Source organism: Molothrus aeneus, unplaced genomic scaffold (genome assembly GCF_037042795.1).
Source record: "Molothrus aeneus isolate 106 unplaced genomic scaffold, BPBGC_Maene_1.0 scaffold_35, whole genome shotgun sequence".
NCBI lineage: Eukaryota > Metazoa > Chordata > Aves > Passeriformes > Icteridae > Molothrus > Molothrus aeneus.
Window position 1 is genome coordinate 491476 of NW_027099016.1, and position 23628 is coordinate 515103.

At 53.6% G+C, this 23628-nt stretch overlaps 2 protein-coding genes across 5 annotated transcripts in view; one reads left to right on the top strand and one right to left on the bottom strand.

The window, feature by feature from the left end:
- Positions 1–14793, bottom strand: part of LOC136570645 (zinc finger protein 135-like) — a 174440-nt gene extending 159647 nt beyond the window's left edge. Inside the window, exons 1-3 of one of the 4 annotated variants that reach the window (XR_010785542.1) lie at positions 14683–14793; positions 4973–5057; positions 1848–4732 (exon numbers count right to left, since the gene is read on the bottom strand). The gene's annotated coding sequence lies outside the window, so the exon portion shown is untranslated. Of the gene's footprint in view, positions 1–1847; positions 4733–4972; positions 5062–5420; positions 5604–14682 lie in introns of those variants that run through there. The other 3 variants (XR_010785541.1, XR_010785543.1, XM_066571091.1) reach the window with 3 other exon arrangements.
- The window catches only part of LOC136570621 (uncharacterized), an 86780-nt gene that overhangs the window by 49454 nt on the left and 13698 nt on the right, over positions 1–23628 (top strand).

Here is a 23628-nt window from a genome sequence, read left to right on the forward strand (position 1 = left end):
AGAATTTATTGCCCTCTTATCAGAAGAAACAAACTTCTTCCCACCTCAAAGGCGCCGTTAAGATTCAGAAGAAGAAGTTGAGATGACCAGACAGAATCCTCCATTTGAATGGAATTTATGCATCATGTATGAAGTGTATGAATATGCAACAGCCTATTGCTTTTAAGGGTTAATCCTTTGTTAACGGGTGTAATTTTTCAGACAGAAAAAGGACACAGGAAGGACACTGCCCAGAAAAAGGTACCCAGACGTCTGTAACTCTTTGGTTCTATTGTCTCATATTGTCCTAATTCAAATTGTCCGAATTATTATTACTCTAATTGTATTACTATTTTTATAACCATTTTATTACTATTAAACTTTTAAAATTAAAAAAAACAACAAGCGATTGGCGCTTTTCACAGCAGTTCTCAGCCGCAGTCCCAATGTAGCAGGACACGGCCCGCCGGCTCCCGCACGGTGTCACACAAAGGAGCGGCTGCGCTGCTGCTCTTCCTCCTTTGCCTCTCATATTCCAACTGTTTTAGAAAGTCCATAATTGCTGACCAAGGCTTTATAACACCGATGTCTTCACCATTAGAGGCTGCTGCAAATATATATTGTCCAGCTCCCTCCCAAAAGTGCAAATCTAAAATGGTCCCTTCTGATACATCCAGCTGATGGCTTTCACACCATGTGAACAAAGCTTGTAGGGCTCATTCATCGTAATCAATCCCTCTCCTTTTAAAGAAGAAAATCAGTACCTTCATTACAGAGTTTTCTGGTGCTGACATCCAAACTCCCATGGTCTCCTAGGTGATTCCAGTCCACAAAAACAGGACTAGAAACCTCACAGCACTTTCTGCTGTCTATTTAGCAAAGTTCTGTTTTTTCACCATGCTGGCTGTCCTGCCGATTCCCAGTTTTATGCTGTATTTATTCCAGTTCCCACACTGATTCCCAGCTCTTACACAGCTTGTAACCCGGTTCTACACCAATTCCCAGCTTTACACTGTAATATTCCTGGTTCTAAACACCGTACCGGCTTTTTGCTGTCTGTCTCCTTTGCTCTGTGCCAGGTTATGGCTGAGTCCCGATCACTTGGAGGTCACCACGTGTTAGGTCATGTGCAAGGAGAGAGGGCACAGGAGACAGAGACCACTCACCCCCAGTTTCATGTGGCAACAGAGGCAGTTTATTTCCCAAGCCCCCCTTATACAGTGCATTTGAAAGATCGGGTCTGGATGCTCTCATTCATTTGAACTCCATGCCTCTTCTGGTCCTGGCCAATGAGATGGCTGCAGCCTTGGGAGATATTTAATTGGACAAGACCCTTTTCAATCATGGTTACAAATATGTTTAGGGGCACACATACAGACAGAAACAGTCAGTGCAAGCAAGGTATCTGTGAAAAATTCCCCTCGGGGGTCACTGAAATCCTCCCTTCAGATGCTCTTGCATCTCCCACTGGGTGAAGGATGGGCGCTGTGGGGCCGGATTTCTTTGGCCCAACTGGCTCCCAGCACCATCGGCGAGAGTGGGCTGTCCCCAGGTAGCTGTTAAACTGGGGTGCAGCCGTAGGGCACAGCTGCTCTACGGCACAGGTGGACTGCGCTGGGGATAGGACTGCACCGAGGGCAGGGACAAGGAACAGGGAAAGGTCTTCTCTATGTTTTTCAAAGGGGTTCATTCCCTGAAGGGCCAGGGACAGAAAGACACCCATGGCATGGGTGATGCTGGCCTGATGTCAGGCACCAAGACACCTGTCATGGTTTGACACTGGCACAATGCCAGTGCCCCCATGAAGATACCCTCTCCCTGGTAGCTGCTGTGAGATGTGACCAGGAATAAGCAAAGCAGGCTCCTACTTAGGAAAGAAAAGAAAACAGAACTTTATTAACTACTCTACAACTACAAATAAAAAGGAACACACACACAGGGAAAATGAAAACCTTACAAATACATTTCCTCCTCCCCCCACCAAATTTCCAACACAATACATTTATTCCTCAAATCACCAACTCTCGGTCCAGCACCACTTTTTAGACAATCAATCCTCAGTTCATCAAGAGGAGAGGAGACCTTCTTGTACCATGGGCTTCCCCTGGAAACACAGCTGAAGCCTCGTGTGTTTCCGTGTCACTCGTGGCACCGCCCGGAGTGCATCTGCCGTCGTGACCTCTTCCTTTCATGTCCAGTGCTCTCACCACTGAACATGGACCAGAGCTGCTTCTAGGGTTGTCTTTTTAAGGATGCTTTGTCCCGTTCCAAAAAAGGCACAGTCTCTCCTTTGGGACACCTGTCCCCACAATCTCTCCTTTGGGACACCTGTCCCCCCCATATTTTTTCACCCCCTGGGGTCGAGGGGCACCAACACTGAACCCCCTTGGTTCTGTGGCCATTGCCTCCCCCTAGAATGCAGTCTCTGTATCACAAGGAACATGGTTCTGTCCATGGCTGTACAAAAAGAGTCCAGCAAAAGCCACTCCATCATCTCTTCCCACTAGGATTCTTCTCTACTACTATCTCTCGCTCGCCCAGACCTCTCTCACACTTGCACATTTCCTACCTCATCTTCCACTCTATCTTCCAGGAGAGGTCAATGATCTGTAAAGTTCTCATTCTCCAAAAAGGGGTTAAAAGCTCCTACAAGTGGCCGGCTGAACCCCCCTTTCTTCTCCTTCCCAGCCGTGCTGCTGGCACAGGCCCATGTTTATCAAGTTTCAAGGTTACAGTCCCAGGCAGCGGCTCTCTCTCTCTTTCTCTCTCTCTGTGTCTCTCGGGGGGGCTGCCCGGTGGCTCCCGGTGTCTCTCTCTCTCTCTTCCACCCTTCCACCCCCGGGCTCAGGCCTACCTCTCCCGGCCACATGGCTTTCCCCTCCCCCTGCCCAGCCAGCAGCTGGGCCGGGGGAGAGACCCGAACTCTTTCCCTCCGGAAACCCAAGAGGAGGCTCCCAGGGGAGAGCTTTGCTTTTAACCCTGTTGGAGCGGTGGCCGGTGGAAAGTAAAATGCCCAGGCTAGATGAGAGTCCAGCCAACCTCCAGCCAGTAAGGCACTTCCCCAACACAAAGTCAGGGCCCGGTGCCTAGCGATGACAGGCTTACGGACGAGTGGCCGCAGTAGAGAGCTCTGAAGTCGCAGGATGAAATGAAGAGGCGACTCTCAGTTTCTTCAGGGAGGGTGGTTTTATTGGTAGGGGAACGTGGAGGGTTTTTGGAGAAGGAGCTGAGAGCCCTGAGGCAAGAAAGCCCCGGGTTTTAAAGAGGGTGGGGGGGGGTGAAAGCTAGCAAATCAGAGAAGGATACATTAAGGATTGGCATAATCGGAGAACCAATCAAACACAGTTGTGGGAGGGACCCTGGCCCCTAACCCAATCACCCGACACCCTGGCCCGAACTTTCTAGAAAAAGAGGCAGGGGTGTCGAGTAACAGGCAGGCAGCCAGGGGTGGGGGACAAGAAAGATACATTTAGTAACCAAGACAACTGGGGAGGGGTTTGGGGATTGACACAAACTGGTAACAGGGCAGGACCTTCTGAGAGAACAATGGGGGGAAAACTGAACAAACATAAACCACACCACAACACCCCGTGTTCTCAGAGGCGGACCCATGTCCTAATGGCCAGGTTAAATGCCAATATTAAAGTCTGAATATCCATTGGCCAAAAACACAGCATCCCAAAAAACACATTTCCTGTCAAACCTCCACAACACCAAAGCCACTCTGTCCCTGCCCCCTGCAGGGGCACAGGGGAGAGAAAATTTAACCAAGAGTTCCTGGGTCAGGATAAGATGAGAAGAGATTCCTCACTAAACACCAAAATGGGCATCACAGACCCAGCCTGGGCACAGGGAAGGAATTTATTACCAACCAAATCAAACCAGGACAAGGAGAGAGGAAATAAATCTCTCTAACACCTTCCCCCCACCTAACACAGGCATAACCAGGGCTCTGCCAAACAGGGATCACTGGGGATCATCCAGTGTGGATCCTCCCATGGGGGATTGTTGTATTGCACTAAAGATGGAGCTGGAGCAGCACACAAAGCTCTTCCAGCACTCAGAGACTCACAGGGCTTTCCTTACAGGTGCCTCCGTTGGTGTTGGGTCAAGTGAGAGCTCCTGGAGAAGCTCTTCCCACACTCGGGACACTTGTAGGGCCTCTCCCAGGTGTGGATGCACGGGTGGAGTTGCAGTTAACGCCCTTCCTGCAGGTGGGGCAGAGGAAGGGCCTCTCCTCCTTGTGAATCTGCTCATGTACGAGGAGATGGGAGCTGGTCCAAATCCTCTTCCCACACTCAGAACACTCGTATGGCACCTCCCTGCTGTGGATCTTGCGGTGATTGATGAGGCTGGAGCTCTGCCCAAAGCCCTTCCCACATTCCCCACACTCTAAGAGCCATTCCCTCTGTGTGGATCACCTGGTGCTGGTTCAGGTCGCAGCTCCGAAGCTCCCTCTGAAGCCCTTCCCACATTCCAAGCACTTGTAGAGGTTCTCCCCACCATGAGGCTTCTCCGCCAGCTCCAAGCTCTGTCTGGATCTCCCTCTGGCTGCCTTCCCCAGCACATGGAGGGTCTTTCCTCCTCACAGCTTCCCGGGCTGGGTTTGCAGCCCCTCCTTGTGTGGGATCTCCAGGGCTTTTCCTCCCCATTGGATTCCTGTGCTGTGCCATGGAGCTGCTCAAAACAGCCTCTTCCATGAGGTTCTGCCATGGGGATTTGTCTTTTCTGGTGTCTGTCTGCAGTTCAGTGCCTGGGATAAGGAAAGAAAAGGAGAGGAAGGAATAAAGGAGGACAGAATGAGGAAAGGAAGGAGGGTGGACAAGGAGAGGATGGGATTTGCCTCCGTGCCAGAGGGAGGGGGAAGGAGATCCACCCAATGCATCCCTGGCAGGACGGTGTCAGCAGTGGGGTTATCCTGCAGCCAGGGGTGATGCTGGGCTGGGAGATGGAACAGAGGGGAGGGGAAAAGGAGCAGTGACTTCCTCCTCACCTGCCTCAGTGTTCCATGCCATCTTCCTTTTCTTCAGAGCCTCCTCCTCCTTTTCCATCTGGACAAAGTTTGGGATTGACAAATCCTGACTTGGGAGAAAAACAACGGGTGAGCACCTTGGTCCTTCTGATCAAGTGCAGCTCCAGAAGTCACCGCCCCATTTACTGGCCCAGACCCTGCTCATCTCCAGCCTCCCCCACCCCTCCAGGCTGCTGGGTTCCCCAGCTCCGGGATTGCTTCTCCCTGCTCTCTCACTCCCAGTGAGCCCCAAAATCGACCTCACGCCTGTACCCCTGCTGGTACCAGGCAATCACCATGTGGGTCCTCCAGGACCCCCCCAAAGGGGCATTTGCAGCTCAGCTGTGAGATCCAAACATCCCCTCCCTTGCAAAAAGCCATCCTGGACACTCCCTGAGAGATGTAGGATGAGCTCCCTCTCCCTGCTCACCTGCAGGATGTGGAGGGGGGATCGATGCTGCCAGGACCAGGGGGAGCTGCAGACTCAGTGGGTGGGCGGGGGAACCGCATAGTTCTCCTGCTGCTCCTCCTCTTCCTGGTCCTGTTCCTGCTCCTCCTTTTCCTCCTCCTTGCCTCCACCTCATCCTCTCTCCCTCCTCTTCCTCTTGCTCCTCCTCCCTGCCCACCCCAGATCCCCCTTTCCCCACCACAGCTCCCCCACAGTCACAGCACCACCAGCTTTTGGGTGGAGGGAACCCCCCATGAGCCCCCCACATTAGGCAGGGGGCTTGGGGACCTGCCTAGTGTGGATCCATTCCCCCCCAGAGCCTCAGGGAATCACTCCAGGGATCAAGTGATGGGGACACAAAGGGATCCTCATGGAATTGGCCTTTTTCTGTTCCATCCCCACCTTTTTCTCCCCTCTCCCATCATTCCCCCAAACTAAAGATCCCTCCCAACTCAGTTTTGGGGTCCCATTCCTCCCCCACTCTCTTTGAATCCTCTTTTGCCCTGCTCTTCTGCCCCTTTGCCATCGCCCCTCCAGTCCCAACCCTCACCCTCGTGCTTGGTTTTGGGGGAACCAGGCACCTCTTGCTCAGTCTGGGGGGTCACATTCCCCCTTTCCCTGAAATCTGGCAGCTCCTGGCTCCTTTTTCCTGGGAGCAATCCCTCAGTTTTGGGACGTTTGGGGTGCAGTTTTGGAGGGGAACAGCTCTGTCTGGCTTTCCCCTCCCTGTTGTGGCCTCTCAGCTGCCCCTGACACCCTGGGGGTGCTGGGATTTCCCTCCTGGGGACAAGGATGTTCATCCCCTTCCAGGAGCCCAATGCCCGGCTGGGGCTCCAGTTCAGGGGGTCCTTGAGCAGCTGCCCCAGAACCTCCCCCAGGGTCTCCCAGCACAGCCAGAGCCACTTGGCCTGGGGTCCCCAAAGGCCTCAGCAAGCCCCAAATCCCTCCCAGGAACCCTCAACTCCCTCAAACCCAGCATCCCCCACATCCCCTGCAAGTTCCCCCCATGGCACCAGCCATGGCCATGTCCCCACATGTCACTGGCCATGTCCCACCATGTCCTCACCCATGGCTGTCTCCCCACCATGTTTCCATCCCTGTCATGGTTCCCCACATCTCCATCCATGCCTGTGTCCCCCATGTCCCCATGAATGGCTATGTCCCCCTCCATGTCCATGTGTCCCCATGTTGCTCTCCATGTCTCTGTCCCACTATGACCACACCCATGTCTTAGTTCGATGTCTTTATTTTTACCCCTGTGTTGGATATTTTAAAGGGATGAAGAGAAATAAAAGAAAATCAAGTTTAAAAGAAAAGAATTTCCGTGTCCGTGCCGGCTGAGGTTCCACCTGCTTGGGTGGGAGGGAAGAACCTTTTTTGGTGGAGTTTCCAAAAACTGTCTCCAAAATTTTGGCCTTTTCCTCACTTTTTCATCATCTGCCTGTGGAAGACGCCCTTAGGCAACAGGAAATTAAAATCATGGAATCCCTGAAGTTAGAAAAGACCTCCAAGACCATCAAGAACTCCTTGATGCCACCAGAAGATAGGACTGAACACAAAAGATGTTCTGGGGTTGAAAGTCAAGAAATCTACTCTCCCCAAGGAATTCCCATTGTTGTTCTACATCCTGATGGATGTTCTGCTCCCTGCATTCGTCCAAGTGCCCAGAGGGAGTCAGGAAGATGTGGAGCCCCCCAGCCAGGTGTTATCCCAACAGGGATCACCAGGGCACTGCCCAAAAATGGTCACTGGGGATCATCCAATGTGAATTCTCTGATGGGGGATGGAGCTGGAGCAGTGCACGAAGCTCTTCCCACACTCAGGGCACTCACAGGGCTTCTCTTAGTGGCACCTCCGTTGGTGTTTGGTCAAGGTTGAGCTCGGGGAGAAGCTCATCCCACACTCCCCACACTCTTAGGGCCTCTCCCTGGAGTGGATGCGCTGGTGGGAGACGAGGGCGAATTTGCGGTTGAAGCCCTTCCCGCAATCGGGGCAGCGGAAGGGCCTCTCCTCTGTGTGAATCCGCTCATGTACGAGGAGAGTGGAGCTGATGTGAAACCTCTTCCCACACTCGGGACACTCGTAGGGCCTCTCCCCAGTGTGGGTGCGCTGGTGTTTTCTCAGGTCTGAGCTCCACCCATAGCTCTTCCCACATTCCAAGCAGGTGTAGGGCCGTTCCCCTGTGTGGATCCTCTGGTGCTGGATCAGGTGGGATCTCTGGTTGAAGCTTTTCCCACATTCCCCACATCCATAGGGCTTTTCGCCAGTGTGGATCATCTGGTGCCGGATCAGGTCAGAGCTGTCTCTGAAGCTTTTCCAACAATCCCCACATTTGTAGGGCCGTACCCCAGTGTGGATCACCTGGTGCTGAATTAGGCCAGAGCTCTGTCTGAAGCTCTTCCCACACTCCTCACACTTGTAGGGCCTCTCCCCAGTGTGGATCCTTTGGTGCTGGATCAGGTTGCACCTCTGGCTGAAGCCCTTCCCACATTCCAAGCACTTGTGTGGCTTCACCCTGCCATGAGGCTTCTCCACCAGCTCCAAGCTCTGGCTGGATCTCCGGCCGCATTCCTGGCTCAGGGGGGCTCTTTCCTCCCTGCAGCTCCCTGGGCTGGGTTTGCAGCCACTCCTTGTGCGGGATCTCCAGGGCTTCTCCTCCTGTTCCATAAGGCCAAGCTTTGGGAAAAAAAAATCCTGGTTTGGGTTAAAAAAAACCAAAAAACAACAGAGTGCCTTGTACTGGGAGTTCCTCCTTGCCCAACTACATCTCAGAAACTAATTGGACATCTTGTGCCTGTAAGAACCTCCAAAACACCGAGATTCAGCACAAAAATTCTCCCAACACCAAGACACAGATCAAAAACTCCCCAAACATCATTATTGAACAAAAACCCCTCCAAAAGATAAAGATTCAACCCCTACAAAAAACCAAAGCACCAACATTTAGCCCAAGAAAGCTCAGAAACACCAAGATTCACCCCTGGGAAAATCGTGGACCTCCCTCCCCCGGTCACCTGCTGCATGTGGGGGGGGCAACGCTCCTGGGGCTGGGGTCAGAGGCTTCAGACACAGGGAGAGGTGGAACCTTGTGCTGCTTCCTCTTCCTGTTCCTCCTCCTGTGTCCCTACTCTTCCTCACACTCCTCTTCCTCCTGCTATTCCTCTTCTTCCTCCTGCTATTCCTCCTTCTCCTGCACAATCCCACCTTTTCCTCCCACGTCCAGGGTTTCACCATTTTGTTCCTCAACCCCGCTTCTCCTTCCCTTCTCCTCCTGCCCCAGGCCCAGCACCCGCTGCCGGCTCCCTCTTGCCCCCAAACCCACAGCATCCCACGGCAGGGGCAGGGATGGAGCTGGGGCAGGTCGGGCTGGGGCAGCGCTGGGCTCTCGGCCGCTGCCGCCCGCACTCGGTCCCCACTGCAGCCGCTCCCGCCAGGACAGCGCGGGGGGGCCCGGCCTTGGCGCTGCCCCACTCCCACCTCCCCAAATTCCGCTCGCGGGGGGCGCTGGGGCCGAGGAGGGCGCTGGGCGCAGGTGGGGAACGCTGGGAGCTGTGGGTCTGCCTGGCAACTGCTGAGTCATCAGAGCCTCGTGCTCTGATTGGCTGAGCGCTGCCTGAGGGCTGGAGGCTGGGGCTGCAGCAAGGGGGGACACCCTGCTCCAGGGGGGATGGGGACCCCTACAAAAGGAACAAGAGGAAAGTGTCTTTAGAAAGAGAAGCTGTGTATGTGATTGGACATAGGGCCAGGGACTTGTAGAAAAGGAAGTGACAGGAGAATCCATCAGTTTCAGAAAATGTTATTAATTGATGACACTGGTGCTCAGCCATGGTCCTGCTGAATTCATGAACTTCGAGGAAAACAACAAAGACTTCACAGAGCCATGAATATCGTTTGCTATACAAAAGTGGGGAGCATATTAAGGGGAGAGGTAGTAAGTGGATGTAGGTAGGTGTAAATGGGTATAATAGAGTCTGTACCTCTCAAGTACTTGAGCCAATGGGGAAAGGGAGATGTAGCCAGGAAATTAGGATGAACAGGAGGCTGTGTCCTCCACCAACTGGAGAGACCACATGGGAAATGTTCCATGGCATCTCCCTTTTTTATAAATTTAATTACTTTTACAGGACTCCTCTGTCTGCTTTGTGGACAGAATCCTCTGGTGATGTCAAATTTTCCACACACCTTGGGACTCGTCTGGAATTCTATCCACCGTCTGGGGCAGCGGGCAGTGAGTGCAGCTGAAGGTGCCTCACCCAGTTTGGGTGATCGGCCCCCTTGGGGGCGGCAGCACCGGGGACTGATTGGGTACCTGAGAGTGACCAGGAGACAGACGAGTGACACATCGGGGGGGCTGTGAAGAGTCAGCAGGGAGAGAGCACTGAAAATCTCATCAGTGAGTGCACTGGGATCTTTGGGGAGTGAGCATGGCAGGGCACCCATGGAGACAGAAAAGGGAAAGCCAGGAAGGGGTCCTGTGCCAAAGGGATGATGATCCCAAAATATCTCTGAAGGGTCCCTTGGGAGAAGGTTGAGGTAGATTGCACACTCCCTCAGAGGCAATTAAGGACTTGGACACCCAGGGGGGCAATAAGAGAAGTGGAGAAGGGATTTGGACAACAGGGGATGGATGGCATTGGTGTGCTGGGAAGAGACTGGGTGAAGGGGAGTGTGCAGGAATATGGTTAAGACAAGAGGCAGTAGCAGGAATCAATGAAAAAGTATGATAGAAAGGAGGAGGAAGAGAAAAATACTGAGGATTGGGATATTTTTCAACAGGGTTTTATCCTCAACATTTGCCGGCTGATCATTTGTATCCCCGGTTTCCCGGAGAGGAAAACAAGGAGGTCAGGGTTTCAGGGGGTTTCTCTGTGGGGGGCAGCGGCAGCACCGGGCGCAGAGGTGCGGGACCGGGAGCACGGGCTGGGGGCCTGGGGGGAGCTGCGGGGCCGGGCCGGGGCTGTGGGGCAGCCGGGGCTCAGCGCCGGGCGCTGCCTGACCCCACCAGCCCCGGGCAGGGCCGGCAGTGGCCCCCGGCCCCCAGGAGGCTGCGGGACGCCCCGGCCGCTGCCCGGCCCCGTGGAGCTGCCGGCCCTGCCCGCCGGGGGGGCGCCTTTGGACACTGCGGCAGGACAGGGAGCGGCTCTGGGATACGGGCTGGGGAGGGCACCCTGAGCACAGGGACGAGGAGCAAGGAACACCTGGGAAATGTGGATTAACATGGAAGGATCGAGATTTTCTTTTAAGGATTTTGTTGGGATCACCACAGAAAAGAAAGATTTTGCAGAAAGCTCAGGAGCTGTCAAGAGGATGAGCACCCACAGGCACTGAGGGGGGCTGCAGGAGGGGCAGAAGAAGGCCCTGCACCACTTGGGCACAAAGGCCCAGCAGGTGAATGCAAGAAGGGAGCAGCAAAAGGCCAAGCTGAAGGCAAAGGCCAGGGCAGAGCTCCTACAGCCCCTGAGGGATCAACCCCAGGGCCCAAGGGGGCCCCAGCACCCAGGGCACGGGCTCGGCCACAAGCACCCGGCAGAGGCATTGCCCTCCTCGGCAGGGCACAGCCCACCCAAACAGCCCCTGGCAAGGAATCAGGGCTCCAGCTGCAGGGCACAAGGACACTGCAAGCACAGACAGCAGCACCCTCAGGACCAGCAAGTCCACCCCTTGATGGACATGGATTGGCAGGGCTGTCACAGCTGGCATCACACCAGGGACCCTCCACACTGGAGCCCTTGAGAACATTCAGGGTGGGTCTGCATTGAGAGGAGGCCTTTCCTGATGGACACAGGGGCCTCTCAATCCACTCTGAATCTTAGAACTAAGGGGGGAAAACGCTAGAAATATGTTTGATTAGTGAGGGGATAAGTGGAAAAGAGGAGTGATTTGATTCAACCTCTGTTAGCAAATTTTGGAGATGGATTTGAAATGCATGAATTTTTATTTGCTCCTAATTTTTATGATGATTTACTGGGAAGGGATTTGATTGCTAAACTGGGAACACAAATTATTTCATAAAAGGTGATATAGAGGCCAGTTCTGTTGTACCTCTGTGTCATATGTCTGTCTGGGCCTGCACTCGCCACAGCTGCTGGGGAACAACACGGCACAATTCCACTCTGGGGCTCAGTTACACTCACACACTGGGCTGGCTGGAATAAGATTACACCATGAGAATGTTGTTTCTAATTAATGCTACTTTGATATTGTCAGTTAGGTTTGGGCCAGGGGTGCAAGAGTCAATTTTTATTCTTAGCAGAAGAAGTAGAAAAAATCTGTATTGCTTTGGATTCTTTTTCCCGTGTGTTTGTGTGGCTGTTGGATATTGCAAAATTTTGGTCTGGATTTTCTGGTGTTTACCTTCAGGCTGCATTTTGCAAAACTAGAAGAGCTTTAAAGGTGACCCTTTAACTCATAAACCATTAATAGAACACTCTTCAAAAAAACCCCCAAAGATTAAAAACACAGCAAACCCTGGCTTTTTGCGGGGGGGGTGGGGGGGGGCATATGTGAGTCACGCCCTGGAAGGGAAGCTTTAGAAATGCAAATGAACCCTGCTGGGCAAAGCCTGGACAATGTACCTGGGTCTCTTGCCTGGGGCAGGAATTGGGCTGATTCCCTCTGCCCCTCACCCCAAGCTCTGCCTGCTTGCACTGATGGAATTTGCACAGCTAAAGGCAGAGCCCAGGGTGAGGATATCTGACCCTGCAACAGAAACGGGCAAAGCTGCACAGGGGAACAGCAAATGGAGAATGTTGGGAAAACTTCACTATAAATAAATGGGGGGGGGAATCATCCCTCTGCCCACTCCAACATGTGCTGTCACTGTCTCTATGTTATATAGGGTGTATTAGAGCACTGAAATGTTCTGGCTATCACAAGTTCAGGGAAATCAGTTTGGAATCCAAGTATTTGATGATTTAATTAGAGAAAAGTGGTCATTTGATGCAGTCTTGTCTAAAGGGAGTGCCCAAAAATGGGGAAAAGATGAAAGGCCACCAGAACAAATCCTACAACACCATGCACCAGCCCCTGGGAACCCAAACCAATTCATGTCAGGAGCCACAGAACCCATTTCTCATTTCAATGGCATCATTAGATTACAAGCTGCCCTGGGAATAACCAACCAGACAGCTCCAGCTCCTGACCTTCCTGCTGACCAATCCACTGAAATGAGGAACACAACACCTCACCATTGGATGGGATCAGATCATCTGTTAGCAGAAAAAGGAGGAGTTAATGAAAAATTAAATGACTCAAACTGCTGTTGGCAAATAGATGACAAAGGAAAAGTGCTGAAACAGATAACAAAGGAAACAAGAAAGCAGCTCATGTACCAGTCCAAACGTGGAAAGGATGGGAATGGGACACGGTTTTGTGGCTCCCTGGCAGACCATGGGTTAAATGAATGCTGTTTCTCCTCTGATGTGCTACAGCAACTTTCATCTTTTTACCACGCTCCACACCTTGAGAGTGCAGCTCATTCAGCAGCTGAGCGAGGGGATGCAGGTGGCAGCCAGGCCTCCTGATCCAGAAACGGCTACAGAAGGGCAGGGAATGAGGGCACTGAGAACAATCCCAAAAGCAAAGAGGACCCAGGAAGAAAAAACAGAGTCAATGAGTGAATCTGCTTGGAGATAGGGTCGGGGACTTGTAGATAAGGAAGTAATGGGAGAAGCCATCAGTTTCAGAAAATGTTAGAAATCGACACGGAAAGTTCCTCACAGTCACGCTAAATTCCTGAATTTCCAGAAGAGTAAAGACTTAACAGAGCCGTGAATATCGGCTGTTATACAAAAGTGGGGGTGCACATTAACGAGGACATGCAGTTGGCAGATGGGGAAGTCTGAACCTTGCAAGTACCTCAGCCAGTGGGCAAAGAGAGAGGGAGATGAGGCCGGGAAAATGAGGATAAAAAGGAGGCTGCGAACTACAACAATGGCAGAGAGCGCACGGCAAATGCGCCACGGCCTCTCCCTCTGCTCAGCAATAAAGTCACTTGTACAGGACTCCTCTGTCTCCTCGGGGCACAGAAACCTCCGGCCACGTCAATTTCCCCGCACAGCCCCGGGCACGGGGCAGCCGCCTCTGTCCCAGCCACAGCAACCGGGCCGAGCCAGCGCTGCTCCGGCAGCGGCTCCTGCCGAGGCAGCGGCCGCAAGGAGACCGCGGGCAGGGGATGCCCGAGAGAGGCCCCGAGCCCCTGGGAAGCCCCTGCAGAGCCATGGAAGCGGCTCCTGGCGGCACCTGTGAGCCCGGGGGGGATCCTCGTGGAGCAGCCCGTTCCCGAGGGACCGTGTCCCGTGGGAGGGACCCCAGGCTGGAGCAGGACGAGGATTCCTGTCCCTGAGGGGAGGCTGGGACATGACCGGGCTGTGACCCCCGTCCCCTGCGCCTCTGGATGTGGAGAAGGGAGAGAATGCAGGATGGAGTTAAGCCCGGGAAGGAGAGAGAGGTGGGGGGAGGATATTTGCGTAGGAATTGTTTCAGTTCTCGTTCTCTTGCCCTGCTATGTTTGATAATAAATTCAATTAATTTCCCCAAGTCAAGTGTGAGAGGAATGATGGATTTTGTCCTTACAAACAGGCTGTGGGTCTGCTGGTAGATCAAACCAGCACTGAGAGATAAAAGAAACAATGGGAAAGATTCTACTGATTGATGAACGGGAAAAGATATTTGCTTTTACAAACAAACTTTAGGTTTGCTGATAAATGAAATTGAACTTCGAAAGATGAAAGAAACAATGAGGGAAATCCCTAAATACCATAAGAATTAAAAATTAAAAGGGACTGTTATACATTAGAGGGAAATCTTCAATATCAGGCCTATCGGAAAGCCTGAACCTCTCACATACCTCAGCCAATGGGGAAAGAGAGAAGGGAAATGCGGCCGGGAAACTGGGATAAAAAGGGAGGCTGCGTCCTCCAAAAATTGGAGAGACCCCAGGGGAATGCCCCATGGCCTCTCCCTCTATTCGAATAAAGTAAAAGGACTCCTCTGTCTCCTTTTGGGACATAAACCTCTGATGTTTATGGATTAATTTTCCTGACAAGTGCGCTGTGCCCTTTACCAGTGATTGAATTGTCCTCATCCTTACCCAGACCCTCGAGCCTTTCCTTACGTGCTCTGTTCCCTGCCCAAGGGGAGGAGGGAAGTGACAGAAAGGTTTTGGCCTCTCTCCAGCATCCCCGGCTCCGGCCTGGGCTCCTGCCGGGGCTGCAGGTGGGTCCCTCCTCCGTCCCGCACTCACCCCAGCTCCCAGCGCCCTCAGGTCCCGGTCACGCCGAGCTCTCGGCAGTTCGGGGCAGCAGCAGCGGCTCCTCGGCCTCCTGCCCGGGCCGGGCCCAGGCCCGCTCCTCAACCGCGGCTGCCGGGAAATGCCGGAGTTCGGGGAAAGGGAGACGAGGCCGTGCCGTGTGCAGAGCTCGCCCCTCGCTGCGATTGGCTGATTCTGCCGTCCCTTCTGCTTCTGGCCGCTGATTGGTCACAGCCGGGCTAAGCACGGCCCCCGGTGCCGCCCTGAGGGCGCCCCTGGCTCGGCAGAGCCGCCATCAGCGGAGCGTCCGTGCGGGCCCGGGAAGGGCGCCAGCGGCCGGAGCCTGGTGAGGCGGCGGCGGAGCTCGGAGGCGGCCCCAGCGCAACCTCCGGGCACGGGGCAGCCCCCTCTGTCCCAGCCACAGCAACCGGGCCGAGCCAGCGCTGCTCCGGCAGCGGCTCCTGCCGAGGCAGCGGCCGCAAGGAGACCGCGGGCAGCCGCTCCCGCAGCGCCCTCACGCCAGCGGCAACACGCGCCGGACACGGCACAACGAACCCGCCTGAGCCCCCTGCCGCCCCCGAGGCCCGCAGCGAGCCCCGAGCCCCCGCACAACCCAGCGCGCCTCCCACCTGCGCTGCGGCCGCCTCCCAGCTCCGCCGCCGCCTCACCGGTGGGTCCCGGTCACCCCCTGGATGATCCCGGTCACTCCCAGTATGTTCAGAATCACTCCCGGTAGGATCGCAGTTGCCCCCAACACGGTCCCAGTGGTCCCAGTCATGCCCTGTATGGTTCCTTTCACTCTCAGTCCCTCTCAGAGCCCAGTGGGGCCCCAGGTCACTTCAGTATGAGCCCAGTCACACCTTACCCGATGCCATTTGCCCCTGCTGCGGTCCCAGTTGCTCCCAGTATAAGTCCAGTCACCTCCAGTATGATCCCAGTTACTCCCAGACACTCCCAGTACTATGCCAGTCACTCCAAGTGTGACCCCATCAGTCCCAGTATGATCCCAGTATGATCCCTGCATAGGCCAGCTGCTCCCAGTATGATCCCAGTTGCTCCCTGCATTATTCAAGTTTCTCCTCTTCACCCCTACTACAGACTTGATCACTCCCAGTATGATTCCAGTCAGTCCCAGGATGATTCAAACCACTCCCAGTCTCTCCCAGTATATCTCAATTGTCCCCTGCATGCTCCCAGTTGCTCCCAATAGCCCCCAGTGTGGTCCCAGTATGATCCCTGGTGCCCCAGTTCTGCTTCCAGTGGGTTCTTTTCCCAGTCTGTCCCAGTCTGTCCCAGTCCTTCCCCAGCAGCTGCTGCCGTTTCCCAGATTCTGCCCCCCCCACCCCATTCCCAGGCATTGGGACCCCCCTGCACCCCCTTATCCTGCACCAACACCCCCTGTACCCCCTTATCCTGCACCAACACCCCCCTGCACCCCCTTTCCCGGGTATCCTCCTCTCCCAGCCCCTGGATCCCCCGTTTCCGGGACCCCGGGGACCCCCGGGCCCCCATTCCAGGCCAGCCCGGGCACCTCAGCCCCAGCCTCCCTTTGCTGGGAAACCCGGCCTGGGCACGGGGCTCTGCGGCCGCTCTGGGATTTATGATCCCCCAGAAGAAAGGGAGAGAACAGCAGAGGGAGGGAGAGAAGGAGATTGGGAATCAGGGATCGGGTCCCAGCGCCCAGCCCTGCTCCGCCGGGGGTGGGACCCGCACCCGCAGGAAAAATTGGCTCCGCTGCTCCCGATGCTTGCCCGGCTTTGGGCCGAGCCCAGCGGGGTCCGGGCAGAGTTTGAGCGCAGGACCGGGAGTTCAGCACAGCCCGGCCCGGGGGTCCCGCAGGGCGCGGCCCTGGAGGGTCCCAGACGGATCCCCGAGGGATCCAGAGGGGTGCCAGGAGGGGATCCAGGTGAATTCCCTGGAATTCGCCCTTTCCCCCTCCCCCTTTTCCCCTCCCCACGCGCTCCCTCGAGCACTTTCGCTTTCGCGTCTCTCCAGCTGCGCCACAGCCGCGATCGGGGTCGGCTGCGATGGCTCCAGCGCTGGGGCTGGGGGTGCTCTGGGGGCTCCTGGGACTCCTGGGGAACCCAGGGTGTGCGACCAAAGGTGAGCGGGACCCCCCGAAACCGGGACCCCCCCGAACTTCCATTTCCGGGCACCGGGAACCCTCTAAACCTCTATTCCCGGGCAGGGGAACCCCCATGAACCCCCATTTTGGGTCCTGTGACCCCCCTTCCCCCCTTTATCCGGCACTGGGATTCCCCGCACCCCCGTCAGTGCTCTGGGACCCCCTGCACCCCCATTCCCGGCCATCCCGCCCTTTCCAGATCCCAGACCCGCCCCTTTCCTCGGCTTTTGGACCCTCAGATCTCCCAAATTTCTGCGTCCACCCCGTTCTCCATTCCCGGCGCTTCCTGGAAGGGGTTCCAGGGGTTCCCCGAGGGTCCCCCGGGGGTCCCAGGGGGTCTCAGCGAGGATCCAGTGGGATCCAGATGAATTCCCTGGAATTCCCCTTTTCCCCGTCTCGCTTTCCCTTCTCCCAAGCTGTGTCCCGGGGATCCGCCCGCCTCTCCCAGCCCCAGACCTCCCTTTCCGTGACCCAGGAACCCCCTGCACCCCCATTCCTGCCTTTCCCAGCTCCCAGACCCCACTTCCCTCAACACCGGGGACCCCTGGACCCCCTTTGGTGGGCACAGGGACCCCCTGGATCCCCCATCCCGCCTCTCCCAGTCCCTTCCTTGAGCCTTGGACCCTTCCCGGCTCTCCCGGTTCCCATTTCTGCTCCCCCCAAATCTCCGTATCCCCCCAGTTCTCCACTCCCTGCGTTACCTGTACGTGGCAGTGTCAGAGCCCAGCCCGGGGATCCCCCAGTTCATGTCCATTGGGTACCTGGATGGGATCCCCTTCACGCGCTTCGACAGCGAGCGGGGCTGGGTGGAGCCGCTGATGCAGTGGATAAAGGATGGAGCCGAGCAGGAGTATTGGGAGAGGGAGACCCAGATCAATGTGAAGAACCAGCACATCAATCTCCATTCCCAAATCCCCACAGGAATTCTGCTCCCACCTTTGCGCTCCAGCTCCTTCTGCCCATATCCATTCTGGAGTCATTCTGGGCATTCGTGCTTCAGGTAATTCATCCAATACTCAGCAATGGTCCCTTCCTGTTCCCAGGGCTCAAGATCTCGAAGTTCCCTGGCCATGACCATGGCCATGACACAAGCACAAGATGGCCGTGAGATGAAAGTGACCATGAGTGACACAACCCTGAAATGACCATGACAATGGGATGGCCATGACTGTGACCATGACCATGACACAACCACAACCCTGACTATGAGATGATTTAGACCAAGAGATGACCGAGTGTTTGCCATGGCACAACCACAGCCTTGAGGTGACCCTGACATGATCAAGGCCATGAGGTGACAATGAAGTGACAATGACATGATCATGAGATGACCATTACGGTGAGATGACCCTGAGCATAAATTTGATGGTGATCAGGAAATGACTACGACATGACTATGACCATGATCATGACATGACTGTGGCCTTGAGTTAACCACAAGATGACCATGACCATTTAATGACCATGAGCATTTCATGATCATGACACAGCTGTGAGGTGATCAAGGTCATGAGGTGACCATGACTTAACCATGGCCATGGGGTCATAAAGACCATGAGATGAGCCAGAGATGACCATGGCCATGCTACGATAATGGCCATGAAATGACCATAACAATGAGACAACCATGAGCATGAGATGATTGTGACCAAGAGATGACCATGAGATGACCACAACACAACCATGGCCATGAGACCATTGTGAGCATGAGGTGATTCTGAGATGATCATGACCATGTAATGACCATGACCGTGAGATAATCACGACCATGACCATGACACGATCAAGACCATGACATGATAGAGACAATGAGATGGCCACAAGATAATCGTGTAATGACCATGACACAACCATGATCTCGAGATGACGATGGCCATGAGATAATGGTGATCAGGAAATGGCTGTGACCATGAGATGACCGTGACCATGACACAACGACAGCCATGAGATGACCGTGATATGATTGTGGCCATGAGTTGACCATGAGATGATCATGAGATGACCATGAGCATGAGATGACCGTGACCATACAATGACTTTGACTGTGACCATGAGATGGTCATGGTCATGAGATGACCATTATAATGAGATGACCATGAATGTGAGACTACTGTAAGCATGTGATGACTGTGACCCAAAGATGGCCGTGAGATGGCTGTGCTCATGATCTGTTTGCAAATAGAGATGGGTTAGTGGGAGATGTGGGGGCTGGAGGCCACTTGGGGCAGAGTGATCATGAAATGATAAAATTCTCAATATTTGGTGAAGTCAAGAGGAACATTAATAAGACTTTTACACTGGACTTTTGGGGGGCAGACTTTGGGCTATTCAGGAGACTTATTTAGACAGTCCTTGGGAAGTAGTCCTTAAAAACAAAAGAGTGCAGGAAGGGTGGGCATACTTCAAAATTGAGATCTTGAGGGCACAGGAACAGACTGTCCCTTTGATCCAAAAGATGAGTTGAAGAGGCAAATGTCCTGCCTGGATGGGCAAGGAGGTTTTGGAGGAACTCAGGAATAAAAAAAGGATGTATTATCTTTGGAAGGAGGGTCAGGTCTCTCAGGAAGTATTTAAGGGGGCTTCTAGAGGATGCAGGAAAAAAATTAGGGAGGCTAAAGCTCAGTTTGAACTTAAAATAGCGACTTTTGTAAAGGATAACAAAAAATGTTTTATATGTATATTAATGTTGAAGAGTAAGAGCAACCTTTATTCTTTATCAGATGCTGAAGGGAACTTTATAACTGCAGATTAGAAGTCAGAGGTGCCTAATGCCTTCTTTGCCTCAGTTTTTAGTGAGAAGACTTGCCTTCAGGATAACTGTCCTCTTGGGTTGCTCAGTGGTATCAGGGAGCAGAATGGTCCCCCCATTATCCAAGAGGAGGCAGTCAGAGAACTGCTGAGCCACATGGATATTCATAAATCCATGGGACCAGATGGGATCCATCTCAGGGTGATGAGGGAGCTGGCAGATGAGTTTGTGAAGCCGCTCTCCATCATTTACCAGCAGTCCTGGCTCACTGGTGAGGTTCCAGATGACTGAAGCTGGCCAATGTGACACCCATTCAAAAAAGGGTGGGAAGGAAGATCCAGGTAATTATAGGCCAGTCAGTCTGACCTCAGTACCAGGTAATGTAATGGAAAAGTTCATACTGAGAGTCATCACACAGAACTTACAGGATGGCCAGGGTATAAGACCCAGCCACGGGGGTTTTAGGAGGGGTAGGGTCATGTTTGACCAGCCTGATCTCCTTTTATAGCCAGGTGGCCCTCCTGGTGGATGTGGGAAAGGCTGTGGATGTTGTGTACCTGGACTTCAGCAAGGCCTTTGACACTGTCTCCCACAGCACACTCCTGGAAAAGCTGCAACCCATAGCTTGGACAAGAGCACTCTGTGCTGGGTTAGGAACTGCTGGATGGCCGGGCCCAGAGTGTGGTGGTGAACAGTGCTGCATCCCACTGGCAGCCAGTCACCAGTGGTGTCCCTCAGGGGTCTGTGCTGGAGCCAGTTCTCTTTAATATCGTCATTGATGGTGTGGATGAGGGGATTGTCTTTCATTAATAAGTTTGCGGACAACACTAATCTGGGAGCGTGTGTCCATCAGGAGGAAGGTGAGAGGGCTCTGCAGACAGACTTGGAATGGTTGAATGGATGGGCAGAGTCTAACAGGATGAAGATTAATAAATCCAAGTGCTGAGTCCTACATTTTGGCTGGGGACAGTGTGGCTGGATAGTGTCCAGGCAGAAAGGGACCTGGGGGTACTGGTTGACAGTTGGCTGAACATGAGCCAGCAGAGTGCCCTGGTGGCCAAGAAGGCCAATGGCTCCTGGCCTGGATCAGGAATGGTGTGACCAGCAGGAACAGGGAGGTCATCTTTCCCCTGTACTCAGCACTGGTGAGGCCACACCTTGACTGCTGTGTCCAGTTCTGGGCCCCTCAGTTTGGGAAGGATGTTGGGACACTCAAGAGTGTCCAGAGGAGGCAACAAGGCTGGTGAGGGGCTTGGAACACAAGCCCTGTGAGGAATGACCAAGGGACCTGGGGTTGTTTAGCCTGGAGAAAAGGAGACTCAGAGGTGACCTTATCACTCTCTACAACTTCCTGAAAGGTGGTTGTAGTCAGGTGGGGTTGGTCTCTTTCTCCAGGCAGCACTGACAGAATCAGAGGACACAGTCTCAAGCTGTGTCAAGGGAAATATAGGTTGGATATTAGGAAAAGTTTTTTTACAGAAAGGGTGATAAAGTTCTGGAATGGTCTGCCCAGGGAGGTGGTAGAGTCACCATCCCTGGATGTATTTAAGAAAAGACTGGAAGTGGCGCTCAGTGCCATGGTTTAGTTGAGGTGTTGGGGCATGGGTTGGACTCAATGATCTTTAAGGTCTCTTCCAACCTTGTGATTCTCGGAATTCTGTGACCATGAGATGGCCACGAGGTGACCATGATGTGATTGTGGCTATGAGATGAGCATAACAATGAGATGACTGAGAGGATGAGATGATGACTATCAGCAAATGACCATGACCATGTGATGGCCATGAGATGACTGTGATCATGAGATAACCACAACCATGACCCAACTACAGCTGAGAGATGACCATGATAAGATTGTGGCAACTGAGTTGAATGTGAGATGATCATAAAATGACCATGACAAGGCAATGACCATGACCGTGACCATGACACAACCAGGACCATGGGATGACCATTACAATGAGATGACCATGAGCATGTGATAATTGTGACAAAGAGATGACCATGAGATGATCAAAACACACCATGTGTTGTGTTGTGTCTGTATAAGTTGGACTGTTCTGTTCCCCCCTATCATGTAATGGTTCTGCCCTGGTTCTCCCCTCCCTCCCTTGTACTGCCAGTTATCCCAACTCCTCCCCAGTTGCCTTGGAGATTAATGTTTCTTTCTCAAATCCCTCCCAGCCTTCTTTCTAGAGCTCTCTAGAAACTTCCAGCTGGAGCATGGAGTGATTTGCTCAGGGGCCAGGGCTCCACCCTCAAGTTATCCCCATTGGTGTTCTCCCTAAGTCAATCTTTTGTATCCCACTCCCCTCTGAAACCCTATTCGTCCAAGGACTGACTCCTCCCTTGTTTCCTTCCTTTCTTATAAGCTATTACAACTTCCTCCTCTTCCTCTTCGGCTCTTGGTTTCCCCTGGGACTCAATAAACCTGCATTCACCACAGCTGGGGAGCGCTCTCTTCTTTTTCTGCTGACTGTAGCCATAAGCCAAGCCACATCCTACCACAAGGTAGCGCTGCTGTCATAGCACAGACCATTTGCCTTAGGTGCTGTCCCGAACCACGGAGATTGGGATAATGCCTTGTTACTGCTAGTGGTGCTGGATAGCTAGCCGGGACGTCCAAGAAGGACAATCTTTCTCCAGCTGAACCACTTCAGTTCTGGCGCCCAACGTGAGGCCTGAGGGCATCTCCAGACCCCACAGATGAGGCTGTAAATCTCCTTGGCCATCAAACTCCCCCAGAAAAGGTGACCCCTTTTTGGTGGGTGGTGCTCTGGGGGATTGGGAACAGCAGCTCCTCGCACTCGAGTCATTCCCCCAGCAGAAACCATCGCTCCCAGATTTCTTTTGGCTTTCGCTGGATTGTAACTATTTCTCTCCCTGTCTTTCTATTCTGTTTATCCCCCGGTGCCGTGCGGCATTTTCCTCTGACGCTTTTCGTGCGTGTGGTTTCGCAACTGCGGCACGTTCTCTCCCTGCCCCTCCCCTGTGCAGCTTTTCAGCACAGGGGCGTCTTTCCCACCGCAGCTTTTCAGCGTGGGGTGGTTTTCCTGCCACCGCTTCTTCAGCACAGCCAGCCCCCGCCGCTGCTTTTTCAGCGCGGCCGGCCCCTGCCACCGCTTTTTTGGTGCGCGTGGGCTCCTGCCGCCGTTTTCAGCGTGTGCAGGCTCCCGCCACCGCTTTTGGCGCATGCGGGCTCCCGCCGCGGCGGCAGAGCATTGGCACGGGCTGCTCTGAGCTCCCGTGTGGGGACCACATGGCGTGGGGGGGCTGGCAGCCACCGCCCGCCATTTTAAGAGCCGCGTGGCATGGCGCGGGGGCTCCGCAGCTGCTGTTTGCCATTTTCTGCGCGGTGTGCTAGAGGGCTCACTTTGCTGCACAGCTTTCTCCTTTTTCTGACAGGGGCTGGTGTGGGGCTTTTCGTTCTTTTCTTTCAAGTTTTTCTGGGGAGGTGGGTGGACTGAGTTGCACCACATAATATCTTTATAATGGGTGCTCATTTTTCTGCGGCTCAGAAGAGAGCTTTTACCCAAGTTGCAGGAATCCTTGTTGGGGGGGATGTTAAAGTTCAGAAAAAAGGCATTAAAAAAATTAGTAAAAGGGCTGTTTTCCCAATTTCCAGAAATTTCCCCGACCAAATTTATGACCCTGGTTTCTGGGATGTTAATCATAAATTACAAGATTCTGTTAAGTCGGGGGACTCTTCTTTGTTAAAAATAATATTTTGGACTTCTCAAATTAGATCAGTGTTAAAATCCAGCTCAAAATTGGGAAGACAGTCATCTTTACAGAGCTTAATCCCCAGTTCTCCCTGTTCCCCTGCTCCTAGCCCTTTTCCCTCTCCTACTTGCCCTAAAAGTGGGATTTTGAGAGAAGCAGCCCACTCCAGCACAGCGCAGGGTGTCCACCATTCCCCTGGCTCCCCTCAAAGCTCCCAATCCCCCTGCCCAAGGAGTCCTGGCCATACTCTTTGGGGTTCCTTTCCTTCCCCCTCTAACCCAGTTAATAAATCCCCAGTTTGTAAACCCTCAGTTCGGTTTTGTCTCCCTTCCCAATATGGCTC